Source organism: Pagrus pagrus (genome assembly GCF_965226575.1).
Source record: "Pagrus pagrus genome assembly, chromosome: 1".
NCBI classification, from domain to species: Eukaryota; Metazoa; Chordata; class Actinopteri; order Spariformes; family Sparidae; genus Pagrus; species Pagrus pagrus.
The window spans coordinates 7,492,095-7,515,436 of record NC_140185.1 but is presented as its reverse complement, the minus strand read 5'-3'; the positions used below and the strand labels follow the sequence as shown (position 1 = coordinate 7,515,436).

General features: G+C 40.3%; 1 long non-coding RNA gene across 1 annotated transcript in view; it reads left to right on the top strand.

The window, feature by feature from the left end:
• The first annotated feature begins 469 nt into the window (after positions 1-469).
• The window catches only part of LOC311272844, a 141,810-nt gene continuing 118,937 nt past the window's right edge, over positions 470-23,342 (top strand). The window contains exon 1 of the long non-coding RNA XR_014624606.1: positions 470-1,067. This is a non-coding gene — a long non-coding RNA (uncharacterized lncRNA). The remainder of the gene's footprint in view (positions 1,068-23,342) is intronic.

Genomic DNA, 23,342 nt, shown 5'->3' with positions numbered 1-23,342 from the left:
TGTTTGGCATTTTATTTTTTATTATTTTTATATTATAGAATATTTTCCCTAGTGATGTTTAATTTGTCCCTGCCCCAACACATCTGCATCGAATGAGTGGGTCGTTACCAGGCCTCAGGGTCATGGGGGGCCATTTGCGGGCGATGCCCCCCCCAAATAATAAGTCACTGTGCCCCCCTTGCCCCCGCCTCACCCGCCTGCAGTCCAGCCGTTTGGGTCCAAACTTGATATTTTATTAATCTGTGTATTAATCTATTTATTTAAGTCACTATACAGTGAGGATTAGATTTAAAAAAATAATAAAAACAAAATAATCAGAAAAACAGTGTTGATCATTTGCATACAGTCACGTTTGGGTAAGTAGTGTGCTCATTGGTCAGGTGTTGACCTGCTGACCTATGACCAGAAGGCTTGACGACGTCAAGTTGACGTTGTCATCACGTCAAAATAGGCGCGCACGGAGCTCACAGTGAGCTAACTAACGTCAACGAACATTTGCTAAAACTATAAGTGGATATCAGAAAGTGGTTACATGGTGGTGGTGCTGCTGCTTCTGCAAGGCCTCCTTTGGCTCTGCCGGCGACGGAAGAGGGAGCAAGTGCACCCAGAGCCGCCACGTCTGAAGCGCAGGAGCCTGCAGCTAATGTTAGCCGTGATAGCAGCGAACATGGCAACGATGCAGCTGCGGCTAGCGGGAGCGCTAGCTGCCGAAGACGAACCATAGATGATCTCGGGACTGAACAGCCTAACCGAGTTGTTTTACAACATTACCCAGCCAGCATTTTCAGTGGGAGGAAGCGTCATTTGTCTCTGCTTGGTACCACAACCAGTGTGCTGACTGCGTTCAAACTTGGACTGACTCGGTGCCTCCACGACAATGTGCGAGAATTCATTCTCCACCCTGAGAAATGTGTTTCGGACCACCGACGCGCAATGCTTCATAAAAGAAAGGCCCGTTGGTTCAGCTGGCCTTTGAGAGACTTGACCCGAAAATGCACAACCGAGTGGACAGACACCGTTCTTCGAAGGTTTAGTGGCCACACTCGCCGCATACAACTCTTCTAAAGGTAAGCCGTGCTTTTAATGTACCTTATTTTGCCCGCCGTGGCAAACTTGTTTATAACACGTAAAGCTGAATGGGTTTTTGTCCTGTCTGAAGTTATGCTGCATCTGGCTGTGTGGTCTATTACAGTTGTTTCAGCGATGCGCAATGGCTGCGTGCGTGCGTGCGTGAAAGAGAGAGAGAGAGGCTGTGTGTGTGTGTGTGTGTGTGTGTGTGCGCTGTAATTTTTTGACAACGCCAGTATACTATGCGGTGCCTATGTGAAAACGTGCTCTTTTGGATGTTTTGGTATAAGACATGTATTAGCGTGTTGATTGTTGACAGAAAACTGATATTATAACGTATTTGCATCGTATATTGAGTTGTTGAGTGGCAGAAAGTGACCCCCGCAGTCACTGAATGCCCCCTGGTTAGATGTGCTCTGACGCCGAAATGAGGTACAGACACTGGTAGGCGCTTGACTTGACTAAAGGCGGGGATTGGCTGTTGGGCACACTAGAAAATGTCCTGCTGGCCTGGCACACTGATTGGTCAGTGTTAAAAATTCAAAATTCAAGATGGGTTAATCAGAGAGAAACCAGCAGCCTTCCCCTGCCTGTTTTTACCTGATCATATGATCTGTCTGTCATCACATGTGACAGGAGAAAGAGAACGAGAGAAAGAGAAAAAGCAGAGCCGAGAAGGAGCACATCTAAAGGAGGAAAGCCCTGTAGGAAAGTGCTGCTGAATGCTGTAAAATTACAGATATCTTCACGAGCAGGGGACATGATTGGTGTTTTAAAAAGAAGAGACATAGGAGGGCCGCCTTCGGCACGTTGTATCAGGACTACCTTTCTTTAGTTAATTCTGTGTCATAAACTTTATCATGTTGTGCAAAGCAGAAGAAGCATGTGCATACAAATAACGTGGGAAATAAAGACCTGTATATCACACTCAGTATCACACTCAGAGCTACCAGATATTTTGGATATTTTTCCTAAACTAAAAGTAAAAGAAATGTCCCTGATATAAACAGTAATCTATTTTCTGCTAATAAAGTACCAAAAGTACAAAGTCAATTATGCATATATTTACACATATTTATATACTGTATACATTTGGCCGATTATTGGATAAGATGTTCAGCAGTTTCTGATTATTAGAATCATATTGTTATTATTTTTTAGTATTATTTGATTGCTTATAAAATAAATTAGTTTAAAAATGTGCTGCATTGGCTCTGATGCATCATGCAATCTGCAAAGTAACTAGTAAATACAGTTATCAAATACAATGTAAAAAGTACAATCTTTGCCTCCAAAATGTAGTGGAGTGAAAGTATAAAGCAGCAGAAAATGGAAATACTACATTCCTTCCATCACTGAAAGTATATAAATAAGATTGAAGTACACTCTGATGTGTTGATCAGACATTTCTGCTCAACTTAGTTGCTACAGTTGTCAAGATGCCATCTGTGCATGCTGGCATGGCAACCCTGATCTCTGATGATTAAACATGATGGCCTTTTATTTTCTAATGATAACAGGTTGATCTCTCTGTCTTGAGATAACAAAGCTTGTTTTCTCAAAATAGTTAGATACCCACCTGGTTACCTTGAGATAACAAAATAAAAAAAATAAAAAAGAATAACTAATTGCATGCATGGCCGTTCTGGGCTTCTGTAGCAGACAGGCGCATGTGAGCCTCGCCCACTTCAAACCAGTGAGGAAAGCACAGAGAGAACAGCAAAGATAGTGATCTCTCCACCAGAGCTGTTCTAAATTTGTCAGAAAATGATTGTGTTCATGTAGGACTCAATTATTTATACTGTAGTATTTCACTGACTGACAAAACATGTTTTCGGAGCCTTTAAGACCACCTCTACATGCAGGCCTATTCTAAATTTAGACATTAGTTCAAAAGACCTTTTGAAATTCGCTGAGTATTCTTGACTCACTGTAGACCGGGGGTGGGTCAATTTAAGATTGAATTGTGGATAAAAAAGTCTCATATCAATCTCCAGATGTATTTTGAGGTGGATGTTGTGTGAAAGATGTATCCGATTTGTGATGCAATAAGAGGTTTGTTTTTATCAGAATGTAACTTAAAGTAATTGCAGTGTGTTTTAGTACCATTTTAATTAATTTAAGCATATTTTGATGATTATTGGGATAATATCACACATGAAATTATTTTGGCCAGGATAATCATGACATGGAATGTTTCATATTGTTCCATGCCTACTGTAGACTCTTAAAATCTTATAGTACACTTGAATGAAGAGTAGTTATGTAAGGTAGAGTATGCAGAGGCAAGTCACAAAGGAAAGTAAAAGTCTTCAGTCTTGTGGCTTTTGTAGTGTATCTTTTCAAACTCTTCTTTGGTATAAAGTCATCCTTGAGAAGAGAAACGGATGAACATGCCCTCCCTGACTTGTCAGTGTTCGGTTTGAATGTTGTTAATTGGCACCTTGAGCACAAATAATTTCCTATAAAATAAGCCGTGTGTTTGAGTATCAGTGTGGCTAGTAAATGACTCCAGACTTCCTGCCTTGACAGACAAGGACTGATAGCAAAAAAAGCCATCAAATTAGAAAATGAAAAAGCCATCCATCTAAAAACTCTTTGGTTCTTTCCCAGTACCTTTTATAGTAATTACAAAATATACAATTGAGTTGCAGCCATCAAACGATTTCTCTGCCAGTGCCATCATGGACTGTTCTTCCAATTTTATGCTCCAGTACCCTGAAAGACAGCAACAAATAAAAAAGAGAACTTATAATACTCTCTATATGATTATGATATTGTTTTAAGTGGACAGTTAAATCACTGTGATAGAAAAATAACAGGAGTAATTACATTATATCCAAACAGAATCATTTGAAGCATGTTGCTTGATGACAGCGTAATTATGATGTCAGAAACGTATATTTACAATGATAGACAGTTAGTGGAACACATAATGCACCATGATTGCATTAAAAGAAAGAGGAGACACGGTTTGAGTGGTTTCTATTTAGCTTTGGGAGATTTTGCAGTTGTAATGACAGTTCAAATAGAGAAGAGAAAATACCCAGACAGCTGCCCTGCGCAAGGCCTCAGTTATTTGACTATGATGTTATCTAGAGCTGCACTTCAACTGGATTATTCCTTTAAAACACTGCTTTATAGTTTTGTCTATCAAAGGTAAAACTTCTCTCTTAGTGGGTCCTAATAAAGTTATTGAAGTCATTCTGGTCACAAAACTCTTCAGAGTGTTCTTTATTACATCTAAATCCACAAAGGGTTTCTTTTCTATTTGATTGGACACCTGTGGTGTTAAATTTGCTTAGAGTGCCTGAGTTTGCTTTCCTGTTCTTCTGTTCCTCTTTGTGTCACTTGTTTTCACTGAGCTCAGCCAGACACCACCGAGATGTTAAGCAACCCCTTGACTAACCTTGCCAATCAGAGAACATTAATCGTTAGTTCTGGAGTTGCTAACGGTGTTGCCAAGCAGTGGTAAACTATTTTGACCTTGAGGCAAACATTAGCTAAAAATCTTTTCAGTGTAGGCATGTTTAAAATTAGAGAGGCCACCTGTGTGGTTTTCAATTTCAAAATTGGTCTGGATTTTGAAATAACTGTGGTCCGAAAACCAAAAAATGACTGAAGAATTCATGAACACAATGTATAGTATGAGCCTATTCCCAAAAATGACCAGACCCTATAGAGTAACACCCCACTGTGCCACTTGAATAGATAGCATATTCAATGAGCGGCTTATTAATCAATGATATCCGTGACCATCTACCAGTTTTTACAGTCTATGACATTAAATACAAAAAAGACGACTGAAGACAGGAATGAAGAATGAACGCACTAAAACACGATTTACTGGCACAGAATTGGGAAACATTATATAAGGAAAAGGATATTGATTGAATCTGAAACATTCTTAAGAATATTCAGATCATTATATGATAAAAATTGTCCCATAAAACAATTTTGCAGAAAGCATAAATATATAGATCATCCATGGATCACCAGGGGATTAGAAAACGCCTGAAAGAAGAAAAATACACTATACAAAGATTTCATGAGACAGAGAACTAAAGGGGCAGAAAATAAATACAAAAAATATAAGAATAAGTTAACTAATATTATAAGGAGATGTAGGAAGGACTACTACAGTAAAATATTAGATGATGCTAAGAATAATGTTAAAGGAATATGGAATATATTAAGTGGTATTATTAGAAATGGTTCTTAAGAAAAAAGGTATCCTCAATATTTCATTGATCTCTATCAGATTTTACAATTATTTACATTTCTACTAATTATGAACAATATTTAAAATTGCAGGAAACAGTTTTTTAAATTGCAAAAATAATTCGGCAGAGAAGAGGGGTTGCCTGAATAATGACAGAAGACTAATTAATGACATCACTGATATATTCAGAGTAAAGACAGAGCATGCAGAGGCCAACAGGGCAGGGAGAGTAGCTGGCATGGAGGTGAGTGAGAAAAAGAGCAAATATTGATTCACATAAGAATCGCGATTCTAATCATCCACAATTCTGAATCAATTCATAAACTTCAAAAATCGTTATTTTTTATGAAAGGATAACTACCGTTTTTTACAACCTGGACCTTATTTCTAGCAAAATATATGATCATTTACTCACCCAGATAACTTTGGCGTCATTTGAGTTGTTCGGACGAAATTAGATCCAGTGTAGCGCCGATATATCCATATAATGCGAGTGACGGGTTGTAAAAAACGGTAGTTATCCTTTAACGTTCCCCCGTCTCTCTGCGCCCCCACGGGCTTCCGTACACAGTGTTGCAGCAAGCTTGGAAAAAAAAAAAAAAAGGATGCGGCACAACTCTGCTGTGAAGAGGGGCAGGAGCTATGGAGGAGCAACAAATTCAGCCAGTCCCATCTTCAATGAAGGCAGGAGTTTGGGCTCATTTTAGGTTTTATTATCTCTGTTGCAGCCATTACGTATGTATGGAGTATTTGTTTGTTTGTTGTTTTTGTTTTGAACACTGGGTGGTGTATGTGCGCCGGAAGACACATAGGTGAGCTCACCAGGGCAGGTGAAGATGATTGGGACCGGGGTTGAGCTCACAGTTTTTGACCGTGTAGCCATGCACACGCTGATGTTGTTGTTCTCGTTGTTTTACCAATAAACAGTCGTGTAAGCAGAAGATGGAGTACACGCGCCCTAACTAGTTTTTACCCAGTCCAGCAATCACGGTGGCTTTGAGTAGCAATAGTCACCACAATCTCCCTGGGACACAGCAGCTCGACATAAGTCATTCAGAATGCAAGATTTGCAAAACAAAAGTGAAGTACTTTGGAAACACTACAAATGCCCTGGCACACATCGCACGTCACCACCCAGAGTTAAAAGGAGCGACAGCGGAACAACAGCCACCTCCAGCAGTCACCCAACGTACTATACACCGATTTATCATCAAGCTCTCAGCCAACTCTGAACGGGCCAAAAAAAAAAACTAAATCCATCACCTGTTTTATCTCGAAGGACCTGCGTCTATACAGCGTAGTTGAGAACGCAGGCTTTAGATTCATGATCAAGACCATTGAGTATGTCATACCATCACGTCAGCTTTTTACAGAGAAAGCAGTACCTGAGCTTTACAATAAACCAAAGGCAAAAGTCGCGGAAGCCCTGGCCAAAGCAACCGGAGTAGCTCCGACCTGTGGTGCCTGGACGTCCAGAGCGACCCAGGCTTTCGTTACATTCACCGCTCATTACATCACGGATGCTTGGCAGCTTGAGTCTCGTGTTTTACAGACGAGGGTGATGCATGAGCAAAACCCCCTTCATTGGTGGAGAAACCATGAGACAGCTTTCCCTCTACTAGCCAAATTAGCTAAACACTACCTATGCATCCCTGGTACTAGTGTTGCACCGGAAAGAGTATTCTCCACTGCTGGAGATATTGTGACAGCACAGCGAAGCAATCTCACTCCAGAACACGTAGATCAGCTTCTTTTTCTTCAAAAGAACCTAAATGTTCCCGATGGACAGTAATCCCACATGGACAATTATGGACTGTATAATCCTACACACCAAGCCCAAGATGTGTCCACCCTTGTTATGTGATTTGTTGAGAAATCACACAAAATAGCAGTTAAAGTTTGCAGTGTTTTTTGTACAATGTTATTTTTTGAAATATCAAAGAAAACACCAGTTTCGTTGTTGTGTATTTTGAAATGGGCATCTTTTTTATGAGGGAGAAAAAGGCAGCCAGCCTAAGCTTTTATTTAGACAATTTTATTTGTTAACAGAAGCTTTATTTTTTGTATGCCTTAACTTATTCTTGTAGTCACTGAGAATTGAGACTTACTAAAAAAAGTTTCTATTTTGAAAAATCACGCAAAACACCAGTTTGTGTTTTTGGTGTACAGTTTATTTTTGTAACTTCTGGGAGAAAATGGCAGCTAGCCTAAGCTTTTATTTAGGCAATTTTATTTATAAACAGAAGTTTTATTTTTTTTTGTGTACCTTGAACTTATTCTTGTAGTCACTGAGAGTTGAGACTTATTTCTGGGAGAAAAAGGCAGCTGGCCTAAGCTTTTATTTAGGCAATTTTATTTATGCAAGTTATTTCTTGTACGGTAAGTAAGTGTTTAGCATGAATAAATGTTACCTTTTGTCTTAAGTTTGCCTTTGTGTGATTACATAATTGGAATCAGTTTATTTAAAAATCACATTATCTTATCTAAACTGTATTGTTTTGATGCCATAATTTGCCTTAACACACTATGCACTGTATCAGTTTTTGAATCGATAATCATTTGAATCGAGAATCGATTTTGAATCAAATTGTGACCCTAAGAATTGGAATTGAATCGAATTGTGAGACACCCAAAAATTCACATCCCTATATGCCAGTTAGTTAGTTGCATTTTGGATTTTTAGATTTTGGACTTGGGTATAGGGCTGCCACGATTAGTCGACTAGTCACGATTACGTCGACAACTAATTTAATAGTCGACGCGTCATGTTTTTTTTTTTAAACTTTGTTTTCTCTCTCTGCTGCGGCACCTTCCACTGCCGCGTCTGCCTTTCTGTCCTTGACACACATGCGCAGTAGTGGTAATCTGGGTCAGCCGTGGTGTCACCTGAAGTTATACCAGACGGGCTCTCTGGTATCATGGCAACCCGGCGGCAACGGAGCTCAAAAGTGTGGGAGCATTTTAAGAAAACAAAAGAGAAAAGTGTGCGATGCAATATCTGCAAGACAGAACTTGCCTTTCACGGCAGCACAAGTGCGATGCACGAGCTCCTGAAAAGGAAGCACGTTGTTGCTGACAACGACGATGAAGAGGGACCGTTGTCTCGTTAAGCTAACTGGCTAGTTAGCTGCTAACATTAGCGTAAACAGAGAGCTAACTTACTACTTACTCATATTGATAGCTGTAAACGTTAACATTAGCGATGACGATTTGATTCATTAGCCTTAGGAACAAGAGCCTTGTGCAGTTTGGGATTATATAGAGTCAGAGTGTAGTAAAGTTGAATACAGTTGTGAGCACTGAGCACAAAATGCACTTTTGTTATATTCAGGGATGCAAACAGCGCGCCGAAAAGCGCAACTCGCTTTTTTCGTGGCCAATTAGGTGACTTGTGTGAATCGTTCAGATCCGAAGAGTTTTTGTTTTTGGGGAGGGGGGGCGCGTCTCAGCTCGGGTCAGTAAAATTAACAGGCTGACAGTGACAATCACGTGAAACTGAGGCGAACTCATTCATGGTTGCCTCTGATTATACTGATAATAGCCTACCTATTAGCTTCCAATGTAGACGCGCAACATGCGCGCTCACAACCCAAAGCGGCTCGTAGCCGCGTGCATTCGGTGCGACGGCGACGCCGTTTTTCCCCCCGTGCATGTCCGTGGAGCTGTGCGCCGCGGACGTGCACGGTTCCCTACGTTGCTGTGTCAGGCAGGTGTTTCCCACGGAGCTCTGCCCAGTTTCAAAGGTGAAGGAAGCCCTAAGTGGAAAGACGTTGCCTCCGCGATGTAGAATGTGTTTTATAGAAGAGAAACACACATTTCAGGAGCTGACTTGTATCATCAAAACAGACACATGTAAACACAGAAAGCTGAAAATCACTGGACATGTCTGTTGGGATTATACAAATCAACAGTGTAAAGTAGAGCTGTCAAGATGCATGCAGATGTAGTTAATTATTGCATATCCTACTGTACCTATCACTCCTATTGTTTCTGATGTACAGGTGCATGAGAATGTCATGGGAGAGTGTATTAAGGCCTATGTCACTAGTAGTTAGCATATACCTTAAACACTTCAAGCTGAAAGCTAATGATTGTTATATAAGAGCAGCTGCATGCTGGTGCGATAAACTGTATGTTATACATTCAATTTACGTATGATCCGATTAGTCGACTAATCGAAAAAAATAGTCGGTGATTAGTCGACTATCAAAATAATCGTTTGTGGCAGCCCTAGTAACAGCTATCATTAAATGTGACTGCATTTGGCTCCTCACCTATGTTAGCCAAATGTATCACAGCAGTCTCCAGAAGGAAGTACATCTCCAGGTCTACACAGACTACCTTCACCAATACAAAGATGCTCTCGACACAGCCCGATCCACCTACTACTCACATCTAATCCACTCTGGCTCCACCAACCCCAAGTCTCTCTTTTCCACAGTAAACAAGCTCCTTAAACCCAGTGACAAAACCTCCCAAATCCTTCACAGTCAACAAGTGCAATTCTTTCCTTTCATTTTTTTCAAACAAAAATTGACAGCATCTACAGCAAGCTGACCACCTCACCAGCCATCTAAACTCCCCCCTTCTCCACTCAGCCTCTGTCTCAGTTGTCCCCTGTGTGTTCAATAGAACTGTCTGACATCATGGTGGGAATGAGAAGCTCCTCCTGTGCTCTGGAGTCCATCCCATCCACCCTTGTCAAGAACTGACTCCCAGCCATTTTCTCATTCATCGCAAAACTCAGGCTCAGTCCCCCAAACACTCAAACTGGCTGCTGTCAACCCTAAAAAAACCTGGACTCAACCTGGACATCATGAGCAATTTCAGACCCATCCCACTCTCCCATAGCTGTCAAAAATACTGGAACGTGTAATCGCCGCCCACCTCACCTCAAATGACCTGTATGAACCATTTCAACCCGACTTCCGCTCGCAGCACAGCACAAAAACATACCTCCTCAAAGTCACAAACAACCTACTCCTCTCTTCAGACTCTGGTCACCTCACTGCAGCTTTCGCTTCCATCAACCACACCATTCATCTCTCCGACCTTGAATCCTCCCTCAACCACACTGGTTCTGCCCTCGCCTGGCTCAGGTCAGGCGAGGGCAACAGTTCATCAGCATCAAAAACTGCACCTCCTCCACCACTCCTCTGTCCCAAGGCCTCCACCAGGGTTCGGTGCTTGGTCCTCTCCTTTTCATCCTCTACATGCTCCCCCTCAGTAACATCATATGCCATCACCGTCTCCACTTCCACTGCTATGCTGATGAGGTCCAGCTCTATATCACCATCAAATCCATCACAACTGAAACTCACTCCACTCTGACCAACTGCCTCACTGAAATGAAATCATGGATGCAAGCCAAATTCCTCAAACTCAACTGTGATAAATCAGACATGATCATCATCGGACCCAAAGCCTTCACCAAAACCACTCACAACTTCTGCCTCACCATCAACAACTCTATTTTGTCTCCCTCTGCACACATCCGCAACCTCTGAGTAATTTTTGACAGTAACCACTCATTTGAACACCATATCAAGCAAATCACTGGAACTGCCTTTATCCACCTAAGAAAACATAGCTCGTATGCGCCCATCCCTCTCCTTCTCTGCTGCCAAAACTTTGATCCATGCCTTCATCACATCTAGAATGGACCACAGTAACAGCATTCTCTGTGGCACATCATCCAAAGTCCTAAATAAACTCCAGTACATCTAGAACTCTGCCGCTTGCCTGCTCACCCACTCCCGCTCCTGTGACCACATCACCCCTGTCCTCCAGAACCTCCTCTGGCTCCCTGTCCAATGATGGATCAACTTCAAAATCCTTCTCCTCACTCACATAGCCCTCCATAACCAGGCCCCCTCCGACCTCACCGACCTGCTCCACCACCACACGCCCTCCTGCAGCCTCCGCTCCTCTAATGCCAGCCTCCTGTCCCCACCATCCAGGACCAAGCACCAGACTTGGGGTGATAGAGCCTTCGCCACAGCTGCCCCCACCCTCTAAAGATGTTCCTTAAACCCAACTGAGAATGCACTGATCTGCCCAAGTGGAAATCATTACTCAATACATACCTTTTCAGAACTGCTTGTGATGTGCGATTAATGTTGTATGATGCATGTTTTGCGAATCCATTGCGAGGGATTCAAAATGATAATATGCCACTGTTATGTTTGTTTAAAAAGCAGTTATTTTAGGCTAACCAAGCATTTAAGTGGCCTAACGTTAAAGGGACTGTGGTGTGTTGGAAACTTTTCGTTTATGTCAGCAGAATCGATTTCTAATCTCAGAAGCTAACGATAGCTTCTGTTGCTCTCTGTTAGTGGAGTGGAGAGAGGCACTGATACTAGACACTCAAACCTGCAAAAATTCTTATCCTTTGGACTGTCACAGAAAATTCGACCCAAGTCCTTCTCAAAAAAATTGATAGTCCAGCGGCATCAAACAACTTAAACAAAATCGTCCACAGGCTTGTATAACTAACCAAGAGAGACAGGGTTCATGTTACAATCCGCCTACATATGGCCAAAAAAGTGATTAATACATATACAATTCTAACTATTGCCTACCTTAACCTTACCTTACCACAGTTCAGTTGTGGGTCACAGCTATATAATCACTTCTTTATTGATTATCTTTTGCATTATATTTTAGCCTAGCTGGTTTGTCTCTATTATTTTATCCAAGATAACCTGACGAAGGTCTGAGTACTGAAACATTGTTGTCATTAAACTCAATTGCAAGTGAAGTGGACAGTGTGCTGCAGTCTTTTTCCTGATCTCTATTATATGAGAAACCTTCACTGAGTCAATGTGGTGCCACATTATTTATTACCTTCCTTTCTGTTCATCTCATCTCATTCAGACACACTTGTTTTAGCATGAAGAGCTCTTATTCCATTTGTTCTATTATTGAAACTAAATATTGCAGGTTGACATTGCAGCTATCATTCATGATACAGCAGTGAAACTGAAAAATGTAGTCAAATTAATAAGTAATTTTTGAACGCAGACTAAATATTCCTGTAAGACTCTAGTTAAATACAGATCACATTCCGTTTACTTTCTCTTGTGCTTTTATAGCAGAGACGTGTCCTGGAGCACAGCTCGGGTTCAAATGAGGGGGAAAAAAGGCACAGGGAGGAACGGCACAGGGGGAGAAGTGTGAACCTTTAGCTCCGGTTGCAGCCCAGTCTGAGAGGCTGCCAATGTGAAAAGGCCCGGCTGTGAATTCCCCAATGAGATTGGCTTGGTCCAGAGGGAATGTGAGCCAATCTCCAACTTGCTTTCCTACCTGGGAACAGCTGCAGCCTCCATCTGCCAGCTCTTCATGGTGGCTACCTGAGGGAAGCGCGCTCCACCCCTCCATTTCAGGAGAGAGGCTCCTTTGTTGTGACAGAGAGGAATTTCAGGGTTTGATGAAATCAGTAGGACTCCTTTCCTGGTCGTCTGTAAATATGCATGCATGTCTTTTCTGGTGAAGTGCACAGTGACACAGGGAAAACATGGACACACAACAGTCAGCACATTTCTCTATATGCTTCAGAGAAGATCTTAATCAGGCTAAGGTCATAATTGGAGTAAGCAGAGCCCATTTTTCAGTCAAATCTTTCCAGTTAATGGGGCATGTAAACACCTTAGTCAGATTTCTTCAGGCTTTTTCCAAACAGCTTGTGTTGGTCAACAGATGCAGTAAACCGGATGTCATGTTTACGAAGCAGACACCACAGTGCAGTGTAAAGAAAAGGGAAGTTGTGGACGGATACTCACTGATCCAAGAATGTGAAACTTTCAACGCTGTATTGACAATATTGCTGTGGATTTATTCCTCCCACAGAGTAATGTAATGTGTGCTGGATCAATTCATGCATATTCAAGCTTTTCCTGTTCATCTAAACAGCATGATATTATTATTGTATCATCATCAACAACTTGGACCGGCTCCAAGACCATGACCTCCATCCTCCAAAGAAAACTTGTAAGAATAAGCTGTTAAGCTTTTGCCATTTTCATGTCATATCATCCATTTGAAAAACATAGTTATTAATTTCAGTACTGCCTGTAGCCTATTATCGTGTGTCCTTGCGTGGCAATCATCTTGATTTTCACAAGACTTTCAATAGCAGTACTTGTGCTTGTGCTGTGAGTTGCCTGTTTTGATCCAAATTCACTCGAACAGTGTAGGCACACAGTTAGACACAAATCGTCCATTTATTGCTGGAACTTACTGGGAAATTGTGATGTTCCCATACAGCAGGTCTAAATGTCATGGGAAGATCCTCCAGCTCTAGTCTCTTATTTCCGTTTGCCATTCAGATGGTGAATAGAAATGAGCTTAAAGCAACATTATGTAGAAATTGGCATTTTGTACGACTCAGCGCCAGCCCGCAGTTGCACCACCACTGTCGTAAATACAAATCCGAGGTCTGTTACAGTTTGTCAGATGTAATGTAGGTGCTAACTACAAACAAAACTCAACAATGTTATGTGTCGAAAACTTGTATCTTGAAGTAAACATGTATGTTACGCTGTGATCCTGTCCTCTCACTGAAGTTACATAGTCATAAACAAGCGATAGGGGGCAGAGTGGCTGAGACAGAGACACCATTCGTCCTATTACAAGACAAAATTAAAATTATTTTTGAAGCAGTTGTTTTAAGGTGAAAATTTACGTAATGTTGCTTCAACTCACCAGGCTATGCCAACTAGCATGCTGCAAGCTAGTATGCATGCATTACATCCGCAGCATATGTCATGATTTGCAAGATGGATTGTAGCAGTTTTTCACAGACTCCTGTTGCTTCATGAATAACAATGACTTTTCCTCTAATGCCATCCTCCTGTCAAAATAAAACGAATTCAAATGGCTTATGACAAAATACCTACAAAATTGTTGACATTCCCATGCTTTGTAGTATCCACTTTACTGCGGAGATGACACAGCATCTGGTTAGATGTCCATATATCCGTTGTGAAGCTGAGTGCTGTACAGCTTTCAATCTTGTCCAGAAGTGTTTCTTTTGTAGTGTTGAATTTGCTTGTAATCGCGTGCATCACAGTATCACGTTTAGGGAGACTGTATCCTGGCTCGAGGAATTCAACCAGTTTAAAACCTTCACCGCTGACAATGTTTACTGGTCTCATGTCGAGAGCAATGAAAACCGCTATTTTGTCCGTGATCTCTTTTCCTTTTATCGGAAAGAGGGGGTTTCATAACGAGCTTTTGCTGCGTCATTGATGAAGTGGAGGATGCCGTGGAGGTGGAGGGCGCTGTGTCATCTCCGCAGTAAAGTGGATGCGCCTGTAGAGAGTTTTACACAATAAGTAAAACACAGTGAGCTGGATAATTGAGCTTCCCCAGTACACACGAATAGTCTAATACTAGCGCATATAACAATAATAATATGTATTTATCTCTGCTTTCAAATGTTCGGGCCGCCATGGGCAGGTAGCTAGGCTACTTACATGTTTAAGTTGATACATCATGTTCGTTGTGGACGAGTGATAGGCAAAGTTTTTTTTGCAGAGTTTGCATGTCACCTTCTTGGGGTCATCCTTCTTTTTGTCAAAATGATCCCAAATTTTAGAGGTCTTCCCTGACATGGTTGTTAACTAACGGCGATGTCGAAGGGACCTGCCGTGTTAAAAAAAACCAAAACACTGACAGTGAGTGAGTGTAACGACTTCCTGTATTTGGCCCTCCACATTAAAAGCCCTCCAGCCTTTTATACACAGGCCAGCCGCCAGTCACATAGATTTTGACTTAATTTTGACAAGACATGGCTCCAATTTCTGTTTTTTTTTTTTTCTGCGACCAATCGACCAATGAAATTTTGGTCGGCTAATGATTTTTTGGTCGACCAGTGCTTGGTCGACTATTTGGGGGCAGCCCTAGTAATGGTGAAACTCAGCCAGGTTTTGAAAAGGGAGAAGAATGCATGGGATAAGGAAAGTGATATCTCTGGTTCTGCTTTATCAAGATTGATAATTTGTTTCTAAACTGTCCATAATGAGTCCAACAGTGTTACAGGAGTTCAAAGCTCTAGCAGTGATCTGCTTTTCAAAGTCTGTTGCTTACATTACCCATAATGCAGTTCCTGAAGAAAAATGGACATCCTTTTTCTTTATATAGGTTATGGATAAAGTACAATATAGTCTAACAAATTATGAAGCTTGTAACCAGGAATGACATTTGGCAGACAACTTGAGGTCAATGATGACGCACGTTTTTCAAAAGTGCTGACAAATATTGGAAAAAACGGAGACAAAAAAAGTATGACTAGTGTTGGTTACTCAGACACACTTCCCACCAGTTTATGAATTTGATTCCTCGTACGTGTACTTTGTATTTTTGCACTGTTTTCTTTTTCTTTTTAAGTATTTAATAAATTAAACTTGTTTTTGTTTCATTACTACTAAAAAGGAACCATCAGAACACTGTTATTCCCAAACGGAGACATCAACGCTTTCAAAGAGCGGGCTGTAGCAGATGTCTGAGCTACCCTTGACAGTCCAAACTACATTTGCACACACTCACTCAGACACACAAACACACCGGACAAAAGTTTTCAAATAATAAGGTGAGTCTAAATATCCCCTGTGCCTAAAATGTCATATCGCTTTGTAGTTCTTTTCTCTCTGAAAATCAATTGCCTCCTCCCACTAGACAAAGAAAACCTGACTCAAGTCTTTGACTAGATTGCCATTCATCAAGGCTTGTGGTGACATTACTTACCTAAATGAGTTGTCGCTAATTGCATTGAATTACCCCTGTGTTTGATACATTAGTGCAGCCTCAGTGCACACAGATTGTTCTGCATTCTGTTATGCTGACCACCCCTGAGGGAGTGAAGTACAAAGTTAAGTGTGTTTTTATTGCGTTTGTGTAACATTCTGATTTGACAATTGGTGTTGTTGGGACCCACAGATGAGGCCGTTCATTATGGATTTCAAAATGGACTCTGACTGCCAACCTCTACTCTGTCAAGGACTCCAAAATCCTTCGACCATTAGCTGTTATGGTAATTGTGGTTGTAGTTATTAAGTTAATTATTAATCAGTTACAAACTGACAGTGACCTTTTTATGAGACTGATTTGGTGAATTCAGAATCAGAATTCCTTTATTTGTCCCGCAAATGGGGAAATTTCTTTGTCACAACAGCCAAAGGACAGTATCACACTTAAACAGTAATAAAAGTAAAAAATAAACAATATAATAAGACATAAGAAATAGAATTTAACTGGTATATACATAATATCTACAATATGAAATTGGTATTTACAATATGACATAGTATTTATTATTTATAATATGGACAGTGTAAGTTTAAACAGTTGGTATTTTTATTTACAAACAATAAATATGGATATTAAAAATTGTCCAATTTGTGCAAACCAGAAAGTGTGTGGATATGTGCAGAGTTTTTTTATTGCACAGTGCACAGTGAGGTCTACTGGGAGCAGTGCTGGTTGTAGACTCTGACAGCAGCAGGAAGGAAGGACCTGCGATACCTCTCCTTCACACACTTGGGGTGAATTGGTTATCTTTTCCCTTCCTCAAGGGTGGTGCCCTGAGGTGATCTAATGTCAACTGGATCTTATTATTGCTGATAATTAATAATTATCTCTGATAATCATTAATTATTATGATAGCCAAATTAAACCATAACCCCAAACAAAAAATGTTGCATGAACCACTACGGTGTCTGAGGCACATATAGACAGACAGAGGGTTTTGCTTTATCTTTTGGCACAATGCTATGGAATTGTATTAACTGCATAATTATTTTTTTATTTTGTTACGTAACTTAACTATGTGACGTTACTTAACTACTTTAGCAAGTAAAAATAACTCACCATTGACTTTCGCTTTCTCACTGGACACAAACGGCACTCTTCTGGCTGAAAGTCCTGTGCTTGTTTGACCCAACCATCCATTGCCGACCTCCTCCGTAGGCTGGGTTGTCGCTTTTTATATTGTTTTAACAGACTTCCTCTTTTGCTGCCATAATAATTACTATGGCCACTAGAGGTTGCTGCCAAACAAGAAATGGAAATAATGGTTGTAATAAGCTACTTTCACAGATGACCTTTAAGGTTGTTTCTGATGAGGACCATGTACTCCCCTCTTTAAATTGGGTGTGAATTGAAAGTGTCACAATAAGTGTATAAGGTCCCTTCTCCTGGTTAGGAGAGAGACCTGTTCAATATCAGAGTGATTCACTTGCATGGAGCAGGCAGCATCATGTGAGACTTAATCCTTATATGAAACTGAAATACAATGTTCTGCATTTTTCACATCATTTAATTTCTCAACATATCTGTTCCCACAACAACACCTTAATAAATATGCTATTGCTTTTTGTTGTGTATGTGTCAATGTCACTGACAGGCATCCTTGCTTTTGTATCTGGGCATTTAAAGAAAAAAAAAAAGCTATTTTGCATTTCTACATTGTAAAAATGTGTGTGTCCCATATTGCCATTAGGAATAGGCTTTATTGGACTTTTGGAAGGAACAGGAGGAATCTGTTTTAGTCCAACCAGTTGAATTAACTTTTGGTAGCCATCATAGAGCCAAATAAATAAATGAGAATACAATAAAAAAGGCTTTTAAATAAGACTTGTAGGCATAAACTGGATGACGAGACACCACATCCTTGCTTAAGACAATCCCCCAGATGCCCTGGGTAGAGGACGCCCGATCAGCTTTCTACTAACAGCAGGGCCTCATTGATTGCTAATCGTTTAATACCACAAACAGAAGGGGGGGGGGGCTGTGAACAATAACATGATGGATAATGAAGCTATGACCGCTCCACCGGGGGAGGTAAAGCAACCTCCTGTCACACCTACAGTACAAGCTGAGACGCAGGATGAGTCCTCCAGGATGAGTCCTCCAGGAAGAGTCCTACAGGAGGAGAAGCATGTCCCAAAGGGCAACAACAACCAACAACACATTCAGACAGGTTGTAAACAAATCCAGTTTAATCTCATTGGCAAAACCAAATTATTTAAAAGTAAAAGGTCAGCTTGTTGGAAATGTCCATCTCTAGCTTATCTAGCTATTGTCAGCCCCGGGAGCTAGATCAAATGGTTATCCCAAGCTTTTTTTTGGATGTTTAGCTGATGGTTTAATAATATATAAATTGGTATAAATGGGCCTGCAATTAAAGGCCACATTCTGTACATGACACCATGCTAATGAGGCTAAAGCATGTCCTTGGTAAAAAGTCAGCATCCTCAGCAGTTAATGACTGAGCCCTCCTAACCATTTAAGTGCCAGATATCACTCTTACTAGTGCACTATGAACAACACAAGCTCGACAGACTGGCTGTGCCAATATATTACACTGGCTATAAGATTGGGCAATTCCTGCCCAGGGGAAGGATATGGTCAGTTGATTTGCATATTTTCTAGCCATCTGATGGCACTGACATTGAAAATGCTGTCAATGTGTCAGAATGTTTAAAATCATTGTTGCAGTTAAAACTATTTTTAAAGGGTACACTCTGAAGCACTGCCCGCTTCCTTTCAGCGCTCATGTTAACCAGGTGTGTTGTTCAGATAGCATGCTGCACCAGGACAAGGGGTGCTGCAGTCAGCTCGCATTCTGTGGTGATTGTTTCGGCATCTGTATTATTTTTTTCTGCGTGCTACAAGCAAATATGGCAAGAGAACACACTGATAAACTATTACATAATTCCGTCACTACTGCGACTGTGATTTTACGTATTTACTCCTCAGAGATGAGCAGACACACACACACACACACACACACACACACACACACACACACACACACACACACACACACACACACACACACAGGCGGCAGGCAGCAAAGAAACACCTTCCCGCTAATCATTTGTTGTTGTAGGACAGTCAACATCCTGCTTATCCAGGAACACATAAAAGGTTATACGTTATAAATTCATAAGGTTAGAAAAGAGCATTGCAGTGCAGTGCATACACCTCTGCAATGTTGTGACTCATATGTAATCACTAGTGGAAACATGTCATAAATGCTAATTACATGATAGGCGCTAACTGCAAACACACCAACAAACGCTTTTTCATGTTTTCCCACTTTTTACCAATGTTGTAAAGTCTATAAAATAATATATATTTTCAGTCATAGTTTGTGACACTTTATAATAACCATAATTTATAAATGGTAAATGTCTAGTTAAACAATTATTAAATTAGTAAGTAGTATTTTCACAGTAAACAATGACTTGCTTTATAACCCATTTATTATTTACAAATATGAAGATCAGCTGCAACTTTAAAATGGCCATCCAAATAATGTTAATAAATGAACTACACATTTATTAATTACCTACAAAGTATTGTAAACATCATTTGTAACTTGACAATAAAAATGTGTTTGGTTTATTAACAGTGCTTGTTAACAGTGAACCAGATATTCACCAGATATTACCATTGTCATTTATATATTCATCATAAATATTATTTCTTTTTTGCACTCTTACAACATGCATTTTTTATTTATTGACCGCACATAATAATAAACCGAAAAAATTTCTTCTTTATTGTATTTATACCCGATTGTCAGACAATCAAAGTTCTTTCATCAACAAATAAAAATCAAACAACGACCTCTGCTTGTTTAAGTTTTCTGTTGCTACGCATTTTGTTTTCTAGTGAAACACGTAGGCTTTTCAAATGATAAGGTCCCAAACCCCAAGCACTAAATCAGACCACACTAAATGGTAAGGGATCAGAGTCATCCCTCAGTAACTACACCAGCCTGCCTCAGCTTCTATCCCAGCCTTCACAGTGGAGGCCAGGGAGCTGTACTGTCCGTTGAAACATTCTTCTAATTTACGTCTGCCAGCACCAGGAAATTGAAGTCAAAGGTTCACTGCATCTTGTGCCACAAAAAATGATCTGCTCAGGACCAATGTGTAAAGGAGAGAGGGCAAATTAACCTGGACACTTATAAATGGGACACAAAGGGGTGTGGGTGGGTTTGAAAAATTCATGAAACACAGTGAAGTTGGTGGTGAAGTGCCTGCAAGTGGACACCATAGATTAAAACCCAGTCATTTCTCCAGTGTCAGGTACTTTGGTGATTTTTTATGTTTCTATATGTTTACCAGATGTGACTTTGTCAGCTGTCAACCTCCAGCTTTCCCTGCTCCCCTGAGAGCTTATTTACCACAGGTAAACTGAGTATTATTCCAAAAGTCTGAAATGATACTTCAACAGGAAAATCATCAAAAGAAAGAAAATTCATTCTTTCTTTGTAGGTTGCTGTTGAAAAGGTCTTACAGTATAATCAGAATATATGCTGCTATTGGTTAACTGTTAAGGAGTTCTTCGGGCGATGTGAGTGTGAAATAGATAGAAGATAGAGGTCTAGACAAAAAATGTATTAAATGTATTATAGTTTTTGCTAAATCTTGAGACAACCTGTAACAACTGTTATCTTCGTTATTAATTAATCTGCAGTTTATGTTCTTGATTAATTAATTGACCATTTTGTCAACAAAATGTTTGAAATAATGAAGAAAATGGCCCTCACAGTTTCTCAGAGCCCAATGTGATATCTGTAAATATATTTTGTTCTGTAACAGTCCAAAGATAATTAATTTACATCAATATAACACACCAAAGCATCACATCCTTATGTTTTAGAGGAGGAGAGGATTTGAACTATTTGATAAAAAAATTGACTCAAACAATAATTCTAGGGTTGAGCGGATTCTTGGCTGAAACCAGTATCTGGTACGGATAATGTCCTTTTTTTATTGTACGAGTATCACTGTTCCATGTTAGTTACACACAGAGCTACGCCTCCTCCCTACGCAGACAAAACCAGACATAATCCGGCCACCGTTTTAGACAGCCAATCTGTCAGGTGTCCACAAGGATTAACTACAGCTCACAAAATTGGCAAAATGTAGATATTAATTGCTGAAAGCAGGTGTTGTAAAATAAATGGGCGACTGAAGATATCAGACACTGAGTTATGATTATCCCAAGTAATGTTATTCGTTTAACATCACTTAACATGAAGCATATCTGCCTTTTTATTTGTTTTCTGCTATACAATGAAGTATTCAATTTGAAATGGTGTGATCTCAAAAAAACAGATACATATAGATACACTGAATGGTGCACCTGCTCATCCCTATATTAATGAACCATCAACATATGTAACTATTTCAGCTTTGGACAGAAGTATGGTGGGTAACATTATTTCTTTATACTTGGCTAAAGTTCAGTGAGAAAATTCATACCACTCGTATGTCTGTAGGGCATCAAGCTACAGCCAGCAGGCAGTTAGCTTAACATTAAGACCAGAACCGGAGAAACTGCTACCTTGCCTCAGGTAAAACTACAATGTTTGGTTTTTACACTTCAATTTTTGCACAGAGGGAAAAAAACAAAATAAAAAAATAAAACAGGAGATGATATAACATGTTCATCAGTGAGACTTTGGGGTGCTGGAATGTGGATTTTTTTAACTTATGAACAGAGTTTCCTTCCTCTTTCCTCATCAGTCTGAAAACTTAGCTAACTGGCTGCTGGCTGTAGATTCATTATTATTGTTCAGACAGGAGAGTCTCATCTAAATCCTGGAGAGAAACCAAGTATTTCCCCAAATCTCCAACTATTCCAATAACCTTTTAGTGACTGTACATATAATTCAAAAAGATGCATTTCTAGTTTCAGAGCAATCATTTATTTCATTTTATAGGAAAGTTATGTAACAATAATAAAATCACTGATTTCATACTTATTTCCTGAGTGTAATGTTCTATATGAGCACTGCCACTGAACCTGGACTAATCAAAGTATCAGTGACAAATGTCTTCATATTTCCCCCTCTGTCTTGTAGGATATTGTGTGCCATGTCCTTTACCTAGCCTCATTTTGTCTTCCCCCCTGCCTGCCTCTTTAGTTTGGCCAGTGGCCCAAAGTGGCTTGTAATCCTTGATCTCTGAGGTTCAGTGAATTACCACACACCTAAAAACAGCCGACTCAATAACCGGGAGATTATCACGACTTCTGACGATGTCAGCAGCAGCAACAGCAGCTGCTGCAGCTTGGGGAATGGAGGCCAATCACTGAATGCAGAGAACTTCACAGCTTGAACACCTACCAATGGCCCCCTGCACTTAATCAAACCATTCATATAGAGCAGCCTGGGACCTGATGAGGCTCTGGATCGCAGTGTTAAGGCAGCTCATGCAGAAATATGTGTTAAAATTCTATCTGTGATCTTTAACCAGCCAAGAGATAATTGACAGGTGCTCTCCTAACTTTAAAACAGAAGGATAAACCTCATAGCAACTATGCTTTGCTAGTTTTATCGCTTCAGGATTTGATTGGAAAAATGTATGTGTTGCTGATGTGTCAAATTTAACCAGTTGGTTTCAACGTAAAGTTGAGGTGAGAACAATACAGTGCAGGTGCTGAATCATCATGAAGTTTAGACCTTTAAAGGTACACTATGCAGGATTAGTTTGTTGCTGTACTTACAAACCATTGAAAGTTGGCCCCTCCCCCGAGCTCAAGGAGACGGAGAGCAGCAGTGGTTAAGCAAGCTTGAGAGTGAATGAAGAGAGGGAGCGGTATAAGTGAGAACAAAGCAGTGAATCAGTCAAATAAAACATTATTTAGCCCCAACCTGCAGCTCACACAGAGAGCAGAGCAGAGAGAAAAAACAACCATGTAACATGGTCACTGTTTTACAGTCCTGACTAGGGCTGCATGATATATATTTGACTGCAATGCGTGCATGTGCAGTAGTCACATCGCAGGATGTGAAATACTGGCAAATCTCCCCTTGCTTTTTAGCTCGTTGATACAAAGGTGAAACTTGAATGGTGATTTTAATGCTTTAAACTGCTCTACAAGAGAGGTCCGTCTGATACAACAGAATTTACTCTGATTTAAAGCACCTAAGAACAGACTCCCTCGCAACTCATCAGAAACTGATGCTTTGGGGTGACAGCTGACATGTGCTACAAAACCAAAGCTTAGTTGGGAATGACAACTTTTCTTA